At 37.0% G+C, this 25,039-nt stretch overlaps 1 protein-coding gene across 17 annotated transcripts in view; it reads right to left on the reverse strand.

The window, feature by feature from the left end:
- The window catches only part of dgkza (diacylglycerol kinase, zeta a), a 109,805-nt gene that overhangs the window by 47,478 nt on the left and 37,288 nt on the right, over positions 1–25,039 (reverse strand). For 7 of the 17 annotated variants that reach the window (XM_058781346.1, XM_058781345.1, XM_058781343.1 and 4 more), the window contains exon 1: positions 7,035–7,175. The exons of 7 other annotated variants lie outside the window; for them this stretch is intronic. The gene's annotated coding sequence lies outside the window, so the exon portion shown is untranslated. Of the gene's footprint in view, positions 1–7,034; positions 7,178–25,039 lie in introns of those variants that run through there. 3 more of the 17 variants (XM_058781354.1, XM_058781353.1, XM_058781347.1) reach the window with 2 other exon arrangements.

Below are 25,039 nucleotides of genomic sequence, written 5' to 3' on the forward strand. Positions count from 1 at the left end.
TTAAAAGAAAACTCCACACAGATGCCACGCAGAAATCTTCATCTGTAGTGTCGCCAGCAACACCAACCTCAATTTATATATATATATATATATATATATATATATATATATATATATATATATATATACACACATTTGTTTCCACTAAATGTTGTGTCCACTCATTTTTGTACCAAACATGTAACCCAACCAGCAAGATTTTAAGGAACTGCTTATAGGGATGTAACGGTATGAAAATTTCTTATCACGATTATAGTGACAAAAATGATCATGGTTATCAGTATTATCACAGTATTGTCAAAATGTGCTGGAGATGTTCAAAAAGTACCAACACATAAATCACTTCATGTTTTATATTTAAAAATCAACAAACAACAAATAAAATGACTTTTTGTTTGCATAATCACTACACCAATAACATCACCAATGATGTTCAGATTAACTGAACTTGACTGACAACAGTTTAATAGCATGTTCAAATAAATAATGTAAAGCTTAAAAAAAAAACTTTGAAAAAAGTTTCATAAAAAGCTAAACCTCACATTTCAGCTTTTAAATAAAGAAAAGGGTTAAGTCAAAATGATAATTGATTAATAAATGATTATATGTATTTTATCTGCTCCATACATTCTAGATAACTTATCTGAATTGTTGAAATGTGCAGAATCCACATAAGCTTGTTTTTCCTCAACAGGTCAAAATTTACAGCAGGGCACGCAAATTCGGACTGTTTTTGGCCAGACAGAAACTGCACACAGGCTGAATATAAATGTAACTCTCTGTAAATCCGCTCTCTGACAGCAGGTGGCGCTGAGAATTACAGCTGTTGTCCGTAAACTCTGTGGACAAAGCAGTATTGCGATTAAGAACACTTTCTGTAGGTATTACATGGAGCAAAGATGAAAACAAAATGCCATCGAATCGTTTCTGAAGACAGTCAGAACCTTCAGAGGTACATTCTTATAATTAATTAATTCATATATTCATTTGTATAATTCAGTAAGCACTCTTTTAAAAGCTCCCATCTTTCCCACCCTGTTTTCACTCAAAACGAAACTACTACGTGAGACTGCTACTTAAAACTGTGCTTTATGCTGCACAGTATTTATTTATCGTTAGTTGTTCAAATCGCGGTAATCGAATACGGTTTTAATGATAATTAAAATATGAAACGGTAATACTAATCGTGGGGAATTTTATCATGATTTATCATCAAACCAGTAATCATTACATCCCTAACTGCTTACAACAATAACATACCCTACCTAGTGCTATAATACGTCAGATTTTATTTCTAGATTTTATCATCACCAGTAAGCCAACATGTTTGTTATACTTCTTTAAAATTGCCGTTTCACAACATTAGAAACAAGTGGCGGGCCGTGCATTTTACACCTAGGCCTTCAATGGCTTCCTATATGAATTAATACACCTTCTTAATACCATCATAATGATGCCAAGGCTATAGAAACCATAAATATTACACAGAAATGCAGTGTAACAATGCATTGCATCACAGACAGGTATCTTATGTAGCGAGAATGAATGCTATTACTAAAGCAAGAAACCCAATTAACACAATTCAACTAACTCTAGCTGAGGCATTAACCTGACAAAATTAAACAAATAGAGTCCACCCGATGTTCTTACAGACATTTATTAACTCGAACGTATTTATACCTTACAGATAACATTGGTATAAAACAAATAAGGCGATTACATGTGTTTTAAAGTTGACCTAACAATTTAACAAACTCTTACTGCTTTACCGGGAAAGTGACCAAGAAACATTAAAATAATTCATACAAGACGATGAAGAAAAGCGTATACATGTGTTTTAACGTACCCCTAGGACTCTCATCTTCACGCCGAGTCTCCCTGCCTCTAACTTACCAGCGGCGCTGCGGCCGGAGGAAAAAGTGAACAGTTAATACAGCTCGACTTCTCAGGAAACTGAGATATTCTTACGGAAACTTAAACCTGGCTTTATATCTTGCAAATAACATTAGAATACAATGTATAAAGCAATAAAAAGTCAAAAATGAAATATAACCTACCATACTCTAGTAGTTTTTCATCTTTACGAATACTTTCACAGTTTCATTGCCATTGATTTTAAGCTACAGACGCCTGCACTGTTGATTCTGAAGGCGGATCTCTTTTACCCTGGCAACACGATTGCTGAAATATGATTGGATAAAAGCTCTAATATAAACATACACTACTGGAAGCAGCGCGACCAAGAGAAAAGCTATGAAATGAAGAGAATAGTCTATTGGAAATAATTTAATACACATTCATGGAAAAAAAAAAAAATTTAAACTAAGTCTGATAGTGTCTAGGCCAGCAGAGAAGGCTTTGCTGGCCCTGACGGCCCACCACTGTTAGAAACACATGCACACACAGACACTGAGTCACAGTCAGGATGTGTTAAAGAGTAAATGATCTGAGCATGTCCAGAAGCGACTGGCACTGCTCTAAACAAAATGCATTAAACAGCATGAACCAAATTCACACTGCCAGACTAAACAAATGGATCCGAAGAACACATGAAATATTGTGCACTCTCAAAAAAAGGTACACTGTTGTACTTGTTTACCGTTAAGGGTACATATTAGTTCCTTAAAGGTACATATTAGTACCTAAATGGTACATATTAGTACCTTTTAAACAAGTACCAGTCTAGTGACAGCTTGTGAACATTTTTTTTTCCCCCTGAGAGTGTGGCTTAATATCTGCATGACAGAATGCAAAAAAATGCAAAAAAAATTACAGATATTCAAGAAATATCAAACAAATACTAAATCAAATCAACTAAATATATACATTTATAGAGCACAAAACTATTAACCTATAGTATGACTTCAGGCCAATACTGATTATGCATTACAATGGGAAAGTTGCTTACAGCATACAATTAAACTCTGACAGCAATTGTCTTGAAATGTGTCGCTGAAGGCAGTGATTTTGTTACACAAACAGTATTTGATGGCTGTAGTGCTGATGCTTGAAAATGGAACAAATTAAGAGACAATTTCTTGAGATTTGACAGTGCTGACAGTCTAAAATCCTCTCAGATCAGTTAATTCTCTTAATTCATCCCCTTTAAAGCTTCACAGCTAAAATATTCAAGTTAAGAATTCTCTGCAGTCGGCAGTCTTTATTTTAATCACTTAAAACTCCATCACAACACCTAAGCACTAACTGTTGTCATTAACAATTAAGAGACATTAAAGTTCACAGAGAGGATATTCAGACACACATTAGTGAAAACTTTCAAAAAAAAAATTTAATCTAGTGTGAGTTGAGCTTCACTGTATATGACTGGATGTGTGAGCGAATGTGTGCTTGTCTAGAGGGAAACTGAACTCTGTGTGTGCAGCTGATTTTTTTTCTTTTTGCCATTAGGAATTTTGTGCGATGTGTGCGAGATGTGCGTGATTATGACAGTGTTGTCTCTCTCGGGTTGTGCCCCAGACCATGGGAAAGAGGAAGCGCTTAAACTGTCTGCGGTCAGTTGTCTCCCCCCTCACTCACACACACACACACACACACACACACACACACTACACTGAAGTGTTGTGTGTTTATGGGTCACTGACAGATAAGAGAGATGACAATAAACAAAAGGAAAAACACACTTTTTGTATTCATGTTGGTTTCATATGGTTCCGTAAAACCATTTGTCAATAAAAATTAAATTTGCAATGTAATGACTCTGAAATGACATGTAGTATAACCATAAAGTAAACAGTAATACAATTTCACATTTAAAAAAGAGAATATATTTTATAAATAAAAATGTAATAAATGTTGTTCTTTTGAACTTTTTCCATCAACTTTTTCAACTTATTGAAAAATCTTGAAAAAAAAAAAAAAATGCATCATGGTTTCCAACATTAATAATTAAGACATTTTTCTTGAGCACCAAATCAGCATATATACAGTTATTTCACACATACAGAAATCATGCAGTAATAAAATAAAGCTACTGAATCGCTACATTATATGACTAAGCATCAAGGTGTAACGTTGCTGGTTTTGCAATAATTAAACTCACAGATTTACTATTACACTATTAGATTACATTGTTTTAATGAACTCCACGTAGTGTATTTCTTGCCACCACAACTTGCATTAACATTGTGCAATGCACAACTAGGAAATGCCCCGGTTTACATTTCAGGAATGTGTTCACCTTGAAAAAGACGGCTGCCAACTATTTCAGAAAACCTGCACTGGTCATTTACTGTTGATGTACAACTTAATGTACTGCTTTTCAGTGTAAAATCTCACTTAGATGCCTTTCACCCCAATCACATGTCTGAAATTTACCATAGCTCACCACAGACATAACAGAAAGAGGGAGAGAGGAAGAGAGAAAGGGCAAAAGAGAGGGGCGGGGGAGAGAGGGAGACTCATTTCAGCTTGAGTAAATATTTACATGAGAGCACAGAGGCAGTTTCTGGATATAACATGCCTCTGTGTCACATACACACACACACACACTCTCAGATCCACAGTGGAACAGATTAACTGTGCTAATGTTGCTTTGTTTGTAAAGTGAAGGTTACACCTCTCCACACAAATGCATTAGATAACGCAACACCTGTGCTAGTTAAACTGTACTACAATCTACCAGAGAGGAGATGAGGGGAGACCTTGGAGGTTGAAGGAGAGGTTAGAAAGAAGCTGATTAATAGCTACACACACACATGCACATTTTACGAGGGAAAAGCAAAGTTAGATGAGACGCCAGCTAGCAGAGCTGCATTGATGAGATTAACGCCTACTTTTGGTTGTTGGTTTTAGCTGTCAGTGGTTTCATACAAACGCTCAGCTGCAGCAGTCGCTTTCAGGTGCTGTGACTGCATTCTGCCTTGTTGTTGCAGGCCATTATACATGTGAAGCTCTGACCTTGCCTCTGTCTCAACATCACAGTTCAACTCTGTGAAGTGTGTGCCATAAAAATAACCCTGTGTGTGTGTGTGTGTGTGTGCTTAAGGGCTGCTGTGTCCCTTTTCTGAAATCCCTTTGTGAATTTCAGTGAAACTACATTCATTGAAAAACTCAATTCAGTGTGTTTTGGAGTGGATGAGTCAGACGTGACCTCTTCTCTATTACCTCGGCACTGGTGATCACTGCAGGGGGCTTGTAGGTTACAACTGAATGTGAGCAAAGATGACCCGAGTCTACCCACACTTCATATTCTCTTACTAACAGCATATAATGAGAAGTGGGGAAAGCTATTTTCAATTTCAAAGTATATATTTCCTAATCTTCCACCTCCATCCTGATTTATTTTGGCATTTCTGCAAATCGACTTTTCCATGGGTAATCGGATATTTTCAATATTAGTGGGGGTAAATATAAAGCTTTGAAGTTGGTTTCTGGTTTGGCATGTCTTCATGATTAGCACAGATACCTATTAATTCACCGGCCCCCGCTTTTAGACATATTTTTATGCATAATTTGTCATTATGCACCTACATCTCCGACAGTTCTCACAAAGCCTGGTAATTATACAGAAACTTGAAGGGAACATAACACGCAGTTTTGCTCAATCTTATGTTAATCTTGCATCCCTTTAGAGGAACATTGCATCCTTCATATCGCCAAAGAGTTTTTAGTTTTATCATCACTGTTCATCAAGCTTGTGTCTCTGCAGCTGGTGGGAGATGTATGTCTGCATGGTGACTGAGAAACAAAATTAATAGAGGTAGAATATTTGCTTCTTTTGATTAACTGCTTTTTTGTCCTCAATTATGACCCAATTTTGGATTGATAAATGGATTAACTCATAATAATTATCCTCTAGGGAAAACTAGGTAATTTCCTAGTTTGATTAGTCAAAATCCAAATAATATTTAGAGATGTTCACACACACACATACACGCACACAAAGACTAAAGAACATTTCAAAAGTGTTTTGCTTTTAAGAACGTGCGCATAAATACATGTCTAGAAAATGTAATCTGTCATATAAATATTACAGTTTCTGAGTTTATAAAACATATGGATTTCATTAACCCTGTACTTTGGGTAGTCTCGGTTTTTAACACTGTCTGAGCTCCTGTTCCTCTCTCTCATTTCTTCCCATGCTGTCACCGTTCATTCATTCATTTAGTCTGCTCTCATTTTCTTCTTTAGTAGAACTTTCCACCAACTGTGCATGTCCACACATGTACTCAAAAACCCATTTTAAAGTGCCAAAAACACTTAACCATGGTAAAAAAAAATCACAACTTAATCTTGATGAAAACATTTATTCCTATCGGTGCCCTTTTGCTATGACTATAACACAGCCTCTCATACAACATTGCTTAAATGTACAATACATCTGCATTTTAGGCTTCAAATGGGGCTCATGCAATCAGAAATTATGGTCAGAGCTATTATCTTTTTTTCTAAATAAATAGCCTATCTGGTCTGCAATAAGAAGTTTATGCATATAAATATCTGCGTTATCTCTTTGTCAGCATGCTAGAAATTACAGTCTCTCTGTCTCTCTCACATACACAGACAGTGGCCTATAAACACAGTAGTTTAATCATTTGCTTGACTCTGTTAAAAGCTTTTCCTTTATTTTCACACTGTGGTGTATTAAGGTGTCTTATTAGCATACACAAACTCAAGTGCACATGCATTAGTGCACTATTTTTAGAGTTTCACTGACAGGGTTAGCAAGAGTTCTGCTAACAACAACAGTTTGCGATATCCTCTTTTTTTCTCTGAAACAAATATAACACCTGGCTTTAAACAGCTACAAACCACAGGACCATAAAACACAATGCTGTTAAACAACAGCAGCAACAGTTGATGACAGAATCAGACAGCAATGAGATTAGAGTCACTGTAACTAAGCCGCAGATGATTTGAGATTCACCAGACTCGCCTAATACAGCTCACATGTCTCAGTCTCCCACACGCACCGTTAGCACCAATCACGGTCTAAAGGACACAACACTGCACTCAACAACTCCTAAACATCAAGATCAAGCTCTCAAGAGAGAAGAGTCAGAGAAATGTACAACCTGATGGAGGAGTCAAAATCATCCAAACGTCTTCTCCATTCCTCACCAGATAACTTTCAGAGAAAGCAAGAGAGAGAGGGGGAAGAGAATGAGAGAGAGAAAGAGGAGAATGGAGACAGAAAGAAGGTTGACTGGGGATGGGGAAAGAGAGAGCATGCAGTCTGTCCTAAGAGAGTGGGAGGGTCAAAAAGAGAGCTGGTGAGAGAGAGAGAGAAAGCGAGGGATCAGAGACAGAGATTCTACTGACGAGGCATGCTTCCTCTGACACAAACACCTATCATGCATGCAGATCAGAGTCAACCAACAACTTAAAAACATACGCTCTGTTTGAACCTATGTTTGCATGTACATACAGCAGATATGTATGTAAACACAGCAAATATGTACACAAATACTCCTAGATTATGATGAAATGAGCTCAGCAAGCTGGTGAGACAATTTACAGTAACTTATCTCTGACTTACAAATTCTATCATTTGCTCAGCCTCACCCTCATGTTGTTCCAAACCTGCATGAAGTTTTTCTTCTACAAATTATATTTTGGAGAGGGTCCAAACAACACTGGACCCCTTTGCCTTTTATTGCATGGGCCAAAAAATACTTAGACATTTTTTAGGATATCTACTTTTGTGTTGCACAGAAGAAAAGACAGAAAGTCCTATAGATTTAGAGCAACATAAAGGTGAGTAAACAAAGGCAGAATATTTATTTTGCGGATTGTTCCTTTAAGGTACTGTGAATCTATCTGAAACACGATTTGTTTAGAGTTCCAAAGCAATATGCAATTATATTGTAATTCTATTTAGCTTTTTTCAATAATTCAGTTAACTTTTAATAACGCGCGCTTAAGTAAGATTAAGTGTGTTATTTCTGCATCAAATGTATTTGCAAAAATTATGATTATTTTTTCCCAACACTCCCTCTGTTGGCCACTGGTTTGACAAACATATAGCCAAGCAGCCATATCGCCCTGTAGCCAAAGGATGGTTGCCCACTGAAGCTAAGCAGGGTTGAGCCTGGTCAGTACCTGGATGGGAGACCTCCTGGGAATACTAGGTTGCTGCTGGAAGAGGTGTTAGTGAGGCCAGCAGCGGGTGCTCAGCCTGCAGTCTGTGTGGGTCCTAACACCCCAGTAAAGTGACGGGGACACTATACTGTAAAAAGCACCGTCCTTCAGATGAGACGTTAAACCGAGGTCCTGACTCTTTGTGGGTGTAACCCCGGCACCCTGGCCAAATTTGCCCATTGGCCTCTGACCATCATGGCCTCCTAATTATCCCCATATCTACTGATTGGCTTCATCACTGTCTCCTCTCCACCAATAAGCTGGTGTGTGGTGGGCGTTCTGGTGCAATAAGGCTGCTGTCGCATCATCCAGGTGGAAGCTGCACACTGGTGGTGGTTCAGGAGATTCCCCCCTTTCTATGTAAAGCGCTTTGAGTACACAGAAAAGTGCCATATAAATGTAACAAATTATTATTATTAAAGTCCAGTCAAAAAACTCACACTCACTGTGTCAGGATGGACAGAGAGATTAAACCAGCAACAAATGTTCTGAAAGTGCCTCATGGCTACAGTTTTTATACTTTTGGGGAAATCAATCAACATCTCTGCATATTGAGAGCAAGAAAAAAAAGAGACACTGATCATCTCAGACTGTCTGTTTTAAACAGCTAACATCCTCTCAACTACCCCACCAGCCCATGAGCAAGGTTACTATTTTACGCACCCGGTTTCCTATGGGGAGGACATCAACCACAAACATCCCCAAGCCAGCTGTATATGTGTCAAAGCGAGTGTGTGTGTGTCCGCACATGGGTATGCGTGTTTGTGCCGGGGCAAAATGTGTGTGTATGTCTCTTAACTCTGATGTGACAGAGAGACGGCAACAGCCCCTTTGTTCAGAGTGTGATGCCACAGCCACAAGCATGTATGTGTGTTTGTGTGCGCGCGCCTGAACGCTGTCCGTGTGGTTGGACCACAAAAGTTTTTGGTCCTATGATGACTGATAGACCTAGCTCAGACTGAGCTGTTTACGGCATCTACCACACACAGAGAAACACGCAAGCATACACACAGTTTCACGGTTTCTGTTTCACAAAATGCAAAAGAAAAACTTAAATTTCTCAAGAAAGAAAGAAGGTTAAAAGTAAAACCCTTCCATTGTGTTGCAATGTTAAGGCATGAATCTTTCATTTTTCAGAATTACTAGTTCACCTATTTTTTTTTCCTGTAATTTTGTGCCTTTTTCTCTTTTAGTTTTAGGTTCATGAACTTGCCTGCAAAGTGTCCACAATACAATGCACTGTGGAATGTACATACAAACTTTATATTATGATTATGATGTTTTATGTCTAATTATGCACATTTCAGCTCCAAACACCTGCTTTTTTCTATTTTTTATGTATTATGTCAGTTTCTAAACTACCCTCGGAGGGTATTTACATTTATGCATTGGGAGACACATTTAAATGCCAAGTTGTGTCATGAAACTAGATGGTGCAGGCTGATGGGTCCTTAAAGGGATACTCCTCCCCAAAATGAAAATTTTGTCATTAATCACTTACCCCCATGTCGTTCCAAACCTTTAAAAGCTTCGTTCATCTTCAGATGAAAACCGAGAGGCTTGTGACTGTCCCATTGACTGCCAAGTAAATTACACTGTCAAGGTCCAGAGAAGTATGAAACACATCGTCAGAATACTCCATCTGCCATCAGTGGTTCAATCGTAACGTTATGAAGCGACGAGAATACTTTTTGTACGGAAATAAAACAAAAATAATGACTTTATTCAACAATTAGGCACCGTAACGTCTCCTCGTTACTCCATTTTGGAGAATATCCCCTGGACGCAGGGATATGCTGTTTGCGTTCAAATCAAAGCGTAAAGCATATAATTGAATGAAGCTTTTACGGGTTTGGAACGACATGGGGGTAAGTTAATGACAAAATTTTCATTTTGAGGTGGAGTATCCCTTTAGTGCTAACTGATAATATTCATAGCGTTAAAGTACTTGGCACAAGCTCATTGGTTTGTGTTGCATACGCAGCCAATGAGCTTTCTGCTTTACATTTAAATGGCTGGCTAGCATTTACTAGAGCATTTCCCAGCGTGCTTTTATAGTTCCTCTAAAACCCTCCGCCTTCCCCAGCTCCACCTGTATAGATCTGCTACAGGTTATTTTATATGCTATTTGTGCAGCAGCAGTATGTCTTAAATACTCACAGCACCGTATCAGCATATGTATTGGCAGTAGCAGTAACCAACAGCAGCAGCAATTCAGCAGCATAGACCTATTCCGCCAATACCAAAAACATTGTCATATCCATTACCATGCTAAAATCAAGTCGTCAAGATAGAACTGAAGAAACTTACACTGCTTTGAATGCATACATTTTTATCAGTTCAGACATGTTCAGTTCACCATGCTCTACTGTTTCTTTTCAGCACTTTTCCTTTTTAAAATGACAGCTGCATGATTATCGTTAAAAGATGGCGATCTCGATTCAAACACACGTGATCTGATTTCTAAATGACAACGATGTCTATTAATCCTTTGATAAAGTCTTATCGGAAAATTTACATCTGCGTTTGCGCTGCCGCTGACACAAAGTGCAGATAGTTAGCATGTTTAGGCAAGAAACAGCTTCAAACAGTCTTTTCAACTACACAGTATTATTACAGTCATTCATATCACAGAAATACTGGGATGAAATATGGAGTGAATATTGTGCCAAAATTATACAAACAAATCCAGTGTTTTGCAAATAAACACAATCTGCTTTGCAAAGAAAAACTCGACTTTCAAACAAATGCAAAGTGATTTGCAAATACAAAACTCTATTTGAGAGAAAATGCAGAGGTATGGACAAATATATGTATTGTGTGTTACAACTGTGAGACTCATTTGCCTTTTTATGAGGAAACTTGGTTTGATTTTCTCACAATGCAACTGAGCAACTTTCTTTTCCAAAAACAGCAGATGGCGCGGTCGGTCAATTTACGCTAGTCTCCCGAGACCCGAAACACCTCTTTACCTTTTCAGACCAATATGAGTGGGGAACAGGTGAGTTTCTGTCTTACTATCTCTATAATTAACCATTTAGGTGTTTTCACAAAGCGACCCTACTACAGTGTCAGTGAAATTCACAACACGTGCTGTAAAGTTGGTAACATGATTGATTAGTTCAAAAATCAGTAGTGACATGGCTAAACTTTTAACTAGGCAGTCTTTCCCGATAAAAACTGATCCATTCTCCGTACCTCTGATCCTCTGTTGGATCGCAGGATATTGAATATACATATATATTGATACAAGTGTTCAACATTCAAAACAATGCAGAGGTATAACAATATATCGTGTCACAATATATTGTAATACTAAAATGCAAATGCATTATGGATAGCGACAATATTGTGTACCAAAAATGAAAGCTTAGACAATTTAATTTAGTATCAGATATAGTAATATCACCCAAGAGGTGATATAAAAAAAAGAAAGAAAAACAAATCACATTATTTAGTACAATGTCTAAAACTTTTTAAATGATGTAACACTTATTTTGTAACAATTTTTTGTGTCTAAAATAATTACGTATTTTTTAACTAAGCAAAATGATGAATATTTCTCTTCTGGTGTCACTCTTGTCCTGTGAATTGGGGAGAAGGATCAAGTTCACGCTGATATAATACTAAATTCAGCATTTTAATAAACAGTGGTTTAATAAACAGCGTGCTACACGGGTGAAGACACAAACTGGACAGCGAGGACTCTTCTAGGAGTGACTCAGATGACGAACGTTTGCATTTTAAAGAGCCACTAATAGAATTCCTGACAGTAGCCTTTTATTCTTAATTTCATGAGTTATAATGTTGCTCGGCCTTATATATAAAGCTACACATTTTTAGTTGGATTTTTCCAAACAGGCTATTGTCAGACTAAAATGTGCCGATTGGTTGAAATATGAAATATCTCCTTACAGGCCACTTTTAGTTTTAAATGTTGTACAAGACATGTACAGGTGCTGGTCATATAATTAGAATATCATCAAAAAGTTGATTTATTTCACTAATTCCATTCAAAAAGTGAAACTTGTATATTATATTCATTCATTACACACAGACTGATATATTTCAAATGTTTATTTCTTTTAATTTTGATGATTAGAGCTTACAGCTCATGAAAGTCAAAAATCAGTATCTCAAAATATTAGAATATTTACATTTGAGTTTGAATAAATGACCATCCCTACAGTATAAATTCTGGGTATCTCTTGTTCTTTGAAACCACAATAATGGGGAAGACTGCTGACTTGGCATTGATCCAGAAGACGAACATTGACGCCCTCCACAAAGAGGGTAAGTCACAGAAGGTCATTACTGAAAGGTGTGGCTGTTTACAGAGTGCTGTATCAAAGCATATTAAATGCAAAGTTGACTGGAAGGAAGAATTTGGGTAGGAAAAGGTGCACAAGCAACAGGGATGACCGCAAGCTTGAGAATACAGTCAAGCAAAGCCGATTCAAACACTTGGGAGAGCTTCACAAGGAGAGAACTGAAGCTGGAGTCAGTGCATCAAGAGTCACCACGCTCAGTCGTCTTCAGGAAAAGGGCTACCAAGCCACTTCTGAACCAGAGACAACGTCAGAAGCGTCTTACCTGGGCTGTGGAGAAAAAGAACTGGACTGTTGCTCAGTGGTCCAAAGTACTCTTTTCAGATGAAAGTAAATTTTACATTTCATTTGGAAATCAAGGTCCCAGAGTCTGAAGGAAGAGTGGAGGCACAGAATCCATGTTACTTGAAGTCCAGTGTGAAGTTTCCACAGTCTGTGATGATTTGGGCTGCCATGTCATCTGCTGGTGTTGGTCCACTGTGTTTTCTGATGTCCACAGTCAACGCAGCCATCTACCAGGAAATTTTAGAGCACTTCATGCTTTCTTCTGTTGACAAGCTTTATGGAGATGCTGATTTCATTTTCCAGCAGGACTTGGCACCTGCCCACACTGCCAAAGGTACCAAAAGCTGGTTCAATGACCATAGTGTTACTGTGCTTGATTGGCCAGCAAACTCGCCTGACCTGAACCCCAGAGAGAATCTATGGGGTATTGTCAAGAGGAAGATGAGAGACACCAGACCCAACAATGCAGATGAGCTGAAGGCCACTATCAGAGCAACCTGGGCTCTCATAACACCTGAGCAGTGCCACAGACTGATCGACTCCATGCCACGCCGCATTGCTGCAGTAATTCAGGCAAAGGAGCCCCAACTAAGTATTGAGTGCTGTACATGCTCATACTTTTCATTTTCATACTTTTCAGTTGGCCAAGATTTCTAAAAATCCTTTCTTTGTATTGGTCTTAAGTAATATTCTAATATTTTGAGATACTGATTTTTGACTTTCATGAGCTGTAAGCTCTAATCATCAAAATTAAAAGAAATAAACATTTGAAATATATCAGTCTGTGTGTAATGAATGAATATAATATACTAGTTTCACTTTTTGAATGGAATTAGTGAAATAAATCAACTTTTTGATGATATTCTAATTATATGACCAGCACCTGTATATAAACTATGCTATGTATAAACATAAATATGATAATAAACTGTGATATCCCTTATTAAAATTAAAGTTGGTTTTACTAATACAAAGTAATTGTAATAAGAGGTACGGAGAATGGATCAGTTTTTATCGGGAAAGACTGCCTAGTTAAATGTTTAGCCATGTCACTACTGATTTTTGAACTAATCAATCATGTTACCAACTTTACAGCATGTGTTGTGAATTTCACTGACACTGTAGTAGGGTCGCTTTGTGAAAACACCTAAATGGTTAATTATAGAGATAGTAACCCTGCGTCCCAATGTTCATACTATCCATCCTAAATAGTATGTGAGACTACAATAAGTGTGTCCCAAAGCATAGTATGTTGAAAAGAGTATGCCAAAAGTCCCCGGATGGTCTACTATTTCAGGTCGATTTTTGAAGTGTGGATCCGTGCACACTCTAATGGCTAAAATTGCCCACAATCCATTGCGCTTTGGTGAAGGATTCGGTCAAGGACTACAAACACGAATAAAAAGCGTTAGAAAAACTACAAACGTGGCAGATGCCTGTGATTGACCTTAATGTAGAGAGATTTACAAAAAGGGGTCTGAGAGTTACTAATAATCAACATTTAAACTGGTAAAAACTATTTATTTATTGTTATCCGTGTTATATTTCATCTGCAACAGCAATGTGAACTTTTATAAACATCCATTTGGTCGTTAACTTTTAAATGCATCATTATGCAGAAAATAGCTAGAGTTCTCCGCATGAAAGACCCATGACTGGCACATCAACGAGCTATTTCTTTTTTCTCCAATACGGTAGGAAGTTAAATGAAATGAAATGTGGAGGATGTTAACTGTGACAAGATGATTGACAGGCCAGTTTACAGTGACAGGGTGCATGTAACAGATGCGACATGAACGGGTCCGTTAAAGACTCAGTTGTGTGACGTGAAAGTATGTCCCAAAGCTTGCCTACTCTTCTACTTTTTCTTCACCAAAAGAGTACATACTTTAAGGGCGTAGTATAAGTAGGCACATTGGGACGCAGCATAAGACAGAAACTCACCTGTTCCCCACTCCTATTGGTCTGAAAAGGTTTTTCTTTGCAAAGCAGATTGTGTTTATTTGCAAAAGGCTGGATTTGTTTGTATAATTTTGGCACAATATTCACTCCATAATGAAAGTGTATAGTTAGGATATAAACATTTACACTGATGTATGGTAGCGATCAAAATAGAGCAAGTCATCTTTTGAAAGTAACTGCAGCTTCAAATAACGTTTCCAATTGCATCACTCCGTCACTAGGTGGCAACAAGTGACTGTTAAAAAAAATTTATTTGTCATTGAATCATTCAAGAGGTTTTCAAAAAATGCTGATTCAACCAGTAACGAAACAAGTGAAGGGTTTATAAATGTGTTTATGAGCAAGTCACTGAATTATTCATTCAAAACACTTCATTCAAAACACTTTCATAATTTTAATATTAAGAATTGGTGTATCAAATATATTATATTTTAAATATGTTTATTATATATTAAAATGTTTAATAGTAATAAAACTTAATTAATAATAAAACTTTTAATAAATAGACTCCAGCAATTAATATTGTCACACATTATTTTGTTTAGTTCAGAATCGTGGGAGAGAATTGTATTCTCAATTTATCCAGAATCGTGCAGCTCTATTTAAAATGTAAAAAAATAAATACATATTTTTTTTAAAAAATGCTAAAAAAAATAAAAAAATAAATAAAAAAGGTTTTTGTAATATTTGCGCATTCATGCAACATTAATGTTAAAGGTTGTTTTTTTTATTGCAATAGAATTCATTTGACTGCCACCAGAGAGAACTGTACCCAAAATTGGAACATAATACAAGTGATGCTCTGAGCTATAAGAGATATTGGTAGTAGAAACTAAAAAAGCGTTTCTACTGAAACACGTGAACAGTCGCATATGCATTCACACACACTGTACACTTCCTTCCCCCACACCTGAACCCACACAAACACTTACTCACTCTGCCTCTGTCGATATGCATGTGCACACACAAAAAGAGTCTGTTCTATGCAGATGCTTCACCAAAGAGCCGTTAGATGAACAATCATGCATGCGTCTGTGTCTGCCATATATGGTAAAGGTGCTGCTTAGAGCCTCTGTGGCAGCTAATGTTACACTGCTCAACACACGAATTAGACTTGATGGTTTGATAGTCTTGATAGTTCGAGAAGGGTTTTAGATTAGCATTTCATGAACCAGACAAGGAGATTATATTTAGAACTCCATCTCTGAGTGTAGTAGTGGGAGGAATGAGAGGGTGTGAGTCACCACACAAACAAGGAACACAGGCAAAACCTGTCTGTGCATTTATTTTCCATATGTGAACTGAATGTGCTGTTTCAGACGTCGGATAACCGTCTCCCACAGCAACTGTCTGGGTGTCACAGCACATCATTACCTGATAATCATCTGAGCTACCACCTAAGGCCAGCTGTCAGTCATATCCGCTGACGGCTCAATCTTCATACGCCATCTAATCAGCCATTCTCCTCCTGCACACACCCATGTACTGTATGAGCACACAGGTTGTTGCAGACATTGGGAAAGGGAGGCACCTGCTGGTCAGAAGCTGACATTACAGGTGTAATAGTGTGTCATGCATTGACTTGTTAACAAATTCTTAAATCGCACGTATTGATACTAAGTTGAAGGGCATCATTCTGTTCCTGTGTACTCAGACAAATACATCAAACTCCGCTCAATATCATCAACACAAAGTTACACAGACTACTGTTCAAAAATTGGGGTTTTATTCACCAAGGATGAATTAAACTGATCAAAAGTGACAACTCGTTTTATAATGTTACAAAAGATTTCTAAGATTTCTTTTGAAACTTCTTACCAACAGAAACCATAACAAAATGTATCAGTTTCCATTGGAATATTAAGATGCACCTGATTAGTATATCAGATTGATTTCTGAGGGATCAGGTGACGCTGAAGACTGGAGTAATCGGACTTCACAGGAATAAATATGTACAGTTTAAAATACAGCGAAGATCTAAATTAGAGAACAATCTATAAATACTTGAAATATTGTTCATCTTCATCGCTCAAAATTTGAAGGAATATTAGCTGTATTCTACTAACATGTTAACAAAATAACCGAGGCATTTCAACAAAAACCTTTATTTTGTGGAAAACCCAGTAATCAAAATTAGAGAACAGTAACGACAGTAGCATGAAAGATGATTACAACTAAAATGTTAGAGAGTTACAGCAGTTCAGCAAAATCAGCACTGAATTGGCAAGCAATTCCAGCTGTAGTGTTGAACTGATTCCCCATTTAGAGTCTCTGCATTATCCTGTCTTCTCGTGCATTTGTCCTACAAAGACAACCAGCCTTTTTGAGGGGACTTAAATGAATTAGTGCCACTGTAAACCTGCGATATTCGAGAAATCACAGATTTGGAATGACCAGTTTCTCTTCCAGTTGCTGAAAGCGTCATGCCTTTGGCCTTCATCTGGACAACCAACCTCCTGTTGCAGGATTTCAGGCATAGATATATATACGTTGATGCCTCATTAGCGACTGTTTCTATGGACCTCGATATGCAAGCCATCAGCCATTTTTTGGAACGGTCTGCAAACCTTTGAGTGCATTTACTGTGTGCGTCTACAACAGCAAGATATATATGCTTGTATATCTTTGAATATTCATTGATTATTTTGGTGAATGACGTCAAGTTGACCATTCCAAGATGGCGGACTCGTCAACGTATCCGGAGCGGTCGAATAGGGAATCTATACATATCTATGGTTTCAGGCACCTTAAAGCAGCCCACCATCTAACAATCTCAGTAAAAGCTGGAGGAATGCTGCCAGTTAAATAGGATTTGTCATATAATTAAGGATATTAGCACCAGGTGCCAAATTAACGCCAACAACTTGGAGGTATCTATAAGTGTTCTCTAATTTTGATCAGAGTTCTTTTTCAAATAACTCATTTAAGTTTTTAATACTGTGGTTCAGAATACAGTTAATTTATGAAATATGCTTAAAAAACGACCCTTCTACTCCTGTTAGGATAACTTCAGATAGGACAAAGCAGTGACCTTGAAATTTAGGAAATTGCAGTTTGTTCTTTAATTTTGATTTCCAAATATAAAACAGCTGTAGCCTAAATTGTAAATAATATTTCTCAGTTTTAATGTTTTTGCTGTTTTTATTTTTTATTAAATAAATGCAGTCTTGATATGCATGAGAAAACAACAAACTCTTACAACCCCAAAACATTAGAATGGTATTATATACCATTTCCATTCTGCAACATGTATACCCATCCACCAGATGGCAGCATATCACAACATTATGTGTAGTACACCAGGATAATGTCCTGAGAATAATACTGATACGCATTAACAGTGTAAATTTGAATCAAATTTTGAAATCTATATTGATACTATATACCATATATAGTATTTGACCTAATTATCTAAATGTGAACATACCAATAAAACAGTTACTCTAAATATTGTTTAAAGAAACCCCTAAGCCTTGTACCCCAAGAGAAAACCTTTACTACTTTTTCATTAAAAACTATATTTATAATTTTCAATTCTGCTCTTCTCAGATAGCAAACTGTTTGGGAAAGGACATTTCCCTCACCAACATTACCCTCTCTTTTGCTGCTTCAACATGCCAAATAAACAGTCAAAACACAAACACACACACACACACACCCCTCTAGAACAGCATAATGCAACAATTCAGGAGAGAATACTGATCTAACCTAATAAAACGCAAGGTGTGCGTGCCCTGTAGTGGAACCCACAACATTATGTTGTGATTAAAAAAAACAAAAACAGAAGTATGTGTGACTGTCTGAAAAAGTGAACACAATACAAGTTTCCACATACAAACATAAACACAGAAGTCAGTGCATCTGAATGTCTATGTATTAAAACAGACCATTATTCAGCTCCTCGGTCACAGGCCAGTATGTGAAAGGGAAACTCGGACCCTCTAGACACAAAACCAGACACAGAGACTCCAGACTCTCCATGGCCACATGGAGGCTAACATCTTTTTATCACTCTTGTAAGATCACAACAATCACAATGGCAGTGCTTTTAGCAAATGAAATTCATCCAGGTCTGATTATGACCAAGATCTCTTGCTTCAGAGAAAATGGTAGATATTGATCACCCTGATTCTGTCTCGTTACATCAATAAACACAATCCATCTTACAAATATCACTTAACAGGCCAGATCGTTTACTCCATATAAAGCATCCCTGCTTCATCTTTGATGTAGTAATGCGATTTTAAACATGGATCCCTCTTTTTAATCGATCTCTTTTTTGATAACAATTTTCACACAATTGTTTTACACTCAGCAGAAAGAATAGTCACAGCATCACAGTTTCAAAAGGGGTACCATATAAGAGATCCAATAGTGAGAAAATAATATTATATGAGACGTGTTAAAAGGGACACCCCGCATGCAAAGAGAACCTCAGAAACAAAAAGACAGGACTTTCAATGACTTTAAGAGCCTGAGCCCTGGACAATCAGATTATTTTTGGTGTTTGTGCTCCCTCACTCCTTTTTCCCTGTGTCCCTTTATCTTTGCCTGGTTACCCTTGAATGAGACCGAGGGATGGAAAAACATGGAGACTGAGACAGGGACGGATAGAAGCAGAGAGATTGTGACAGGTGAATAGTGGCTGGTGACCTTATTGAGAGTATCTGTCTGTGTGTGTGTGTGTGTGTGTGTGTGTGTGTGTGTGTGTGTTTGTGTGTGTGTTAATAGGGAAAAGGATCAGAGACTGTTTCAGTGGCAGATGGCTGCTATTCCCAGTGGATTCCCAGTGCTGTCAAAAATACCAGTAGTTTGGTAACAAGCCGACATGTTTCCATGTGTTGGAGAGCACACACCCTTCACTGTGATGTATACTTCTTGATCAAAGATGTTTGTCTTTGTGAGTTCGAAAAAATCGATCCTTTACAATATCCAATCTATGCATAATTTATTTCTTTGTTTTTCATTAATGTTTACTTGATTAATTACAAAACTTAAGTTTCAGGGTCAGTAAGATTTGAAATTTTTTTGAAATAAGTTTTTTTTTATTATTATTATTCCCAACAGGGCTTCATTTACTGTATTTTAACAAAAATACATTCTACATGCTGATTTGATGCTCAAGAAATATTTCTCAATCAAAATTAAAAATGTTTGTGCTACTTAATATATTTGTAGAAACCATGATACTTTTTTAAGACTGTATTGATGAATTAAGAACATTATAATAATATTTTAAATGTCTTTAGTGTTACTTTTCATCAGTTTATTTGCATCCTTGCTGACTAGAAGTATTTTCCTATAAAAAAAAAAATCTAACTAACCCCAAACTTTTGAACATTAGTGTATAATTAAAAAAAAAAAAACTAACTCTAGCTTTTCTAATATTTTGTATTCTATTTGTTTTTGTTTTTTATTTATTATACAATTAACAAAATCAAAAAAGGCCTCTAACACTAGCTTTTTCTATTATTTTTCTATTATATCTATTTTCTTTTTATTATATAATTAAAACAAAAAAAAAACTTGATACGTGTGCTGCGTTAAGCTAACTGAGACTTGTTATAGCACTTGCATATCATTGCTCTTTTGTTGATTTTGATTGCTTCTATTGTCCTCATTTGTAAGTTGCTTTGGATAAAAGTGTCTGCTAAATGACTAAATGTAAATGTATATTTAATTGAGAAACTCTTGTACTCTTGTACACTTGAAGGATACAAGATCCCCCTTTTACCCAGAGACTGTGTCAGCAGAAGAGATGCTTTCAAACAGACATGGATACTAACCTATGACAGATGATTAAGCCATTAGGAGAGCCAGTGAGATGGAGAGAAAAAGAAAGGATATTGATTAGCTTGAAATCAAACTGTCCAAACACTAGTGATTTCTTTTAATGATTAGACCAGCTGTAATTCAAACATTTCCAAAAATCACGTTTGATTCTATGGCACTGATATTTACTCTACTGTAGACTGGCACACATCAGTAAGGAGGTGGTGTTTATATTCTTACACATAACCTGTCGGACAGGCAGAATGTCGTGATTAATGACAAAGACACACCTCTTCTGCTTAAACCAACACAGGTGTGATCAAACACACAACAAAAATAGACATCATCGTATGACTGTGTGCATATGGCTCTAAACTCATCTACACCCTTTAGACCTAAATAGGATGTACTGTATGTCACGGGTGTTATATGCATGGGACATCTGCGCATTCTGCAGTAAACTAACAATATAGCTCACAAAAGCATGTCTTTGCATGGAAACACATCAAAAATTTCAACAAATTAGATTTAGATTAGAAAAATGCTAAATACAGTAGAAACATTTTCACTAAAGACTTTTGAATGGTAAATTTAAATTTCTGCCACACAAAGCCATCATATTACTTGGTGTATCATGCATAAGTTAAATGAGCCACTTTTATGATATAGAACTAGATGATACCTGGCGTGATAGGCCATTTTTTGTTAAACCATTCTGTTAGGCTGCTGTTTGAATTATTGTAAACCATACAAAGAACATTATCCTCTTTAGTGCAATAAGAGTGGTAGGAAAAAATGAGATAAGGAAATAGAATGACAGTGAACAGACAAAAGTTTGAACTTACACACACACCCACATGCTGGTATACAACACAAATGGTGAACAATAATTTACTACCTCGGCTCATAGATCGGGGCTTTCTCTGTGTGTGGTGTTCTTCTCTTGTGTGTATTTAGTTGATGCTTTAGTTCATCAGTATAACACTAAACAATATAAACCCATAAAGCACTTCATGCCTATTCTAAATCAGGCAGTGCGGGTTTTGGTTTAGTTAATCCATTATCCAAGAGCTCTTGTACTTTAGAACACAGAATCACTATCAGTCATGCTCCAGCAGCAGGCCGAGATGGTTGTTACATAGACACTTCAGCTTCTGCTTTAGTCTACTCTGTTCTTCTAACCAATAAGTGACAGGGAATGCAAGTGACATGCAACTCTTTTTTTTTTTTTTTCTTGGCAGGTACCAAATTTTTTATAAACTATGTTATGCATAAATATATATAAAAAAAATGTGATAAATAAAAAAGAAAGAAATAAAAGAGGATTTATTGAAGATTTCACTTAAAGCCACTTTGATGGAGATCAGAACTATTGAGCAGGATCTATGCACAGTTCTCAATTTTAACAGCAGCACAAGACCCATGCAAGAAGCAGAAGTAGGGTCCTGGTATAGGCGATATCCTAGAGCGGCAGTGTTCTCTGGAGCGCCCACACATGTATTTCTCTCACTCAGCTGCAGCATTTTCACAGCGCTGCGCCCACTATCCGTTCCACCCCTCTCAGTGAAAATGAATAGTGACCTAGCAGGTAGCTCTTTCTGAGCGGCTCCCAGCATTATACTTCTACGCCTCCTCTCGCTTCAGCTGCTGTATGGTGCCGTCTGCACCATAGAAGTAAGAGACGCGAACTGCCTATGAAAAAAAAAACAGTTTCTCTACTTGCTAGAAATCAATACAGCCAGCCAAACCATAAAAATTGTGCATAAAATAAAAAGGGTCATAAAATGTTCCCACTGATTTCCAATTCAGTTGCGATTTACTGTTATATATATTTAAACTTGATCATATACTTATAGCAAATATAGTATATTGGTGTTTTTTTAATTAATTTTTAATTAATTTACCATTAAAAAGTAAGACATGTTACAAAAGATTTTTATGTAAAATAAATGCAATTCTATTGAAATTTCCTTTCCGAATTCCATGAAAACTATATAATATTTCACAATATTCACAATTTACTGCTATGCAATATTACTGACCCCAAACCTTTGAACGGTAGGTGCACCTCTCTCCTGATCTCACCTAGAGCATCATGTGAGTCAGGATTGCTACTGGCAGTATGGCTTTGATATTATGCTGCATTCCTGTTCAACACTGACAGAATAACACTGCTCTTTACAACTGCCTTCCTTCATTAGTTTCACTCCATCTCTCTCTCTCTCTCTGAGGTTGAGGAAAAGACACCACTGCAGCCCATAGCGTGTGTGTGCATCCACACATTTAAGATGTCTAACTGCCATACCACATATCAGGCACACGAATCTGTTGAGCTAGCTTACATGTACACATGTACACACACCACAGAGTGGTGATGTGGTTACTATTAGACATAAACACACACTGACTCTAAATGAACTGACAAAACCCTTCCTTCACTTTCCGTTCCTTCATCTCTCTCTCAGTGTAAAGTAGGGCAGTTGGCAGGGAGAGCCAGGTCGTGAGGTAGGGCTGGGTGATATGAGCAAAAATTCATATCTCTGTATTTTTTGGCTGATTTGCGGTATACTGTATATATCTTGGTATTTTCTATGCTTTGTATTTGGATTAAACAAATAAAGTGAATGTAACCATATATTATGTTAAAAAAGGGTTAAAATTACATTCTAACATATTGTAACATTGCAGTCTAAAAACAAAAATAATGCTTTTAAAGCAGAAGTTAAATTTACTAAAATTTACTTTTTTTTAAAAAGCGTAAAAAGGCTGTTTTGATTACCCCATTAGAGTCACTTTAGTTAGTGCTATCATACATATGACACATTTGACACAAAATTCTACATATAACACATTTATTGTCCTACTACAAATATTTCAGCAAAATGTATATTTAAGTCAGAATTATTACGCTGTTATTACATTGTGCGTCTGTTTGGCGTGCATGAGTTTTACTCCCTACTTATCATAGAAATGAAAGTGCTCCTGAAGATCATGGAAAGCATGTTTGATTCATTCTCCTTTATTCATCTGTCTCTCTCTGCTACTTCATATAAAGTTTGTCATGTGTTTAGAACAAATTGTATTATGCACCTTCCACAGTGGCTCAGTCTGTGTCCTCCGCTGTATTTTCAGATGCGCTCGTTTTCAAACCACTGTACAGCATATCCAGGGCCGTCGCTAGGAATTCTGGGCCCTGTGCACTGAATTTGCTACGGGGCCCCCACAAAATCACGTTCAGTATACAATCTTCACTCTTGTACACAAAAGAAGATTTTGTAGAATGTTACCAAACCATTTTGGTTACCCTTGATTTCTACTGTATGGACAAAAATTTCTTGAATTTCTCAAATTATGTTCCACAGAAGAAAGAAATTCATACAGGTGTGGAATAACATGATGTTGAGTAAATAATGACAACTTTCATTTTTGGGTGAATCTCCATTTAAGAACTTTATTATTTGTTAATAATAAACACCTCATTTATATAAAACACTGATATTTATCTTTAATCAGGCCCTTACTGAATTAACATTTTACTTCAATTAAAATTCATTAGAACTAAACATCTAAAAAAAAAATAAGTTCTTGCTTATAATCCAGAGTTTAGCTGACTAGTATTAGTAGGATGGTGGTCACAAGAAGTAAAACCATGGTCCTCATTACCATGGTTATATGGTTTTTAAAATAAGTATTAATAAACTATAAAATTTGTAGTTAAAAAACACTTATAATAAATACATTTCTGCCAACACATAGGTTATTTGTACAGTGTTAATAACTTCAAGTTAAATTACTATGGTGCTATATACTATATACCTCATTGTTGTGGCTGTTTTCAGCTAGCATCACTACAGAACTTTTAATGTTCTCCTATCACGCGACTGTATAACAATTCTGTGTCACATCTGAATGGATCAAGCGAGTTGCGCTGTTTATCTCTTATAAATCGTGGCGCACCATCGTCAGTGCTGTGCGGGTGACTGCTCCCGCTCGTTCTGCTTTGACGCGTGCCTGGCGGATGCATCGGGGAGCGCTACTTCGCGCTTTTGGAGTATTTGCTTTATGCGGTTACGCGATTAGAATTCATCGCGGGCCCCCCAGACCTCTGGGCCCTATGCAGTCTGTCACCCTTTTCCCCCCACTAGCGACGCCCCTGAACATATCGATATAAACAGTATTGCCTCATATCCTATTGCTTATAAAGAATATGTCTATATATCGTACAAACTCGATATACTGCCCAGTGAGGTGCTGACAGATGGATGCTCAGTTTTCTGGCTTCTGCTGTGGTTTTGAACGGGTCGTTGTGCAGTGAAGCTCAGAGAGAGAGAGAGAATGACACACAGAGAGGAGAAAGGACAGATCATCTTCTGTTCTACACTGACCACCACACTCATCTGTCATATCTCCTTTCTTTTTTTGTTTTTGCACTGCAATATGCAGCTCTAGTCTCAGTTCAGCTTTAAGAACACAGAGTTTCTCCACTTAAAATGAGAAATTGAATGTGCTGACAAACACACAGGACTCTGTAGCTAGAATATAATGCCACAGATGACTTCAAGTGCACTTTCTGTCCTTCATGTCCATCCTCC

The sequence above is a fragment of the Onychostoma macrolepis genome, chromosome 07, assembly GCF_012432095.1.
Source record: "Onychostoma macrolepis isolate SWU-2019 chromosome 07, ASM1243209v1, whole genome shotgun sequence".
NCBI classification, from domain to species: Eukaryota; Metazoa; Chordata; class Actinopteri; order Cypriniformes; family Cyprinidae; genus Onychostoma; species Onychostoma macrolepis.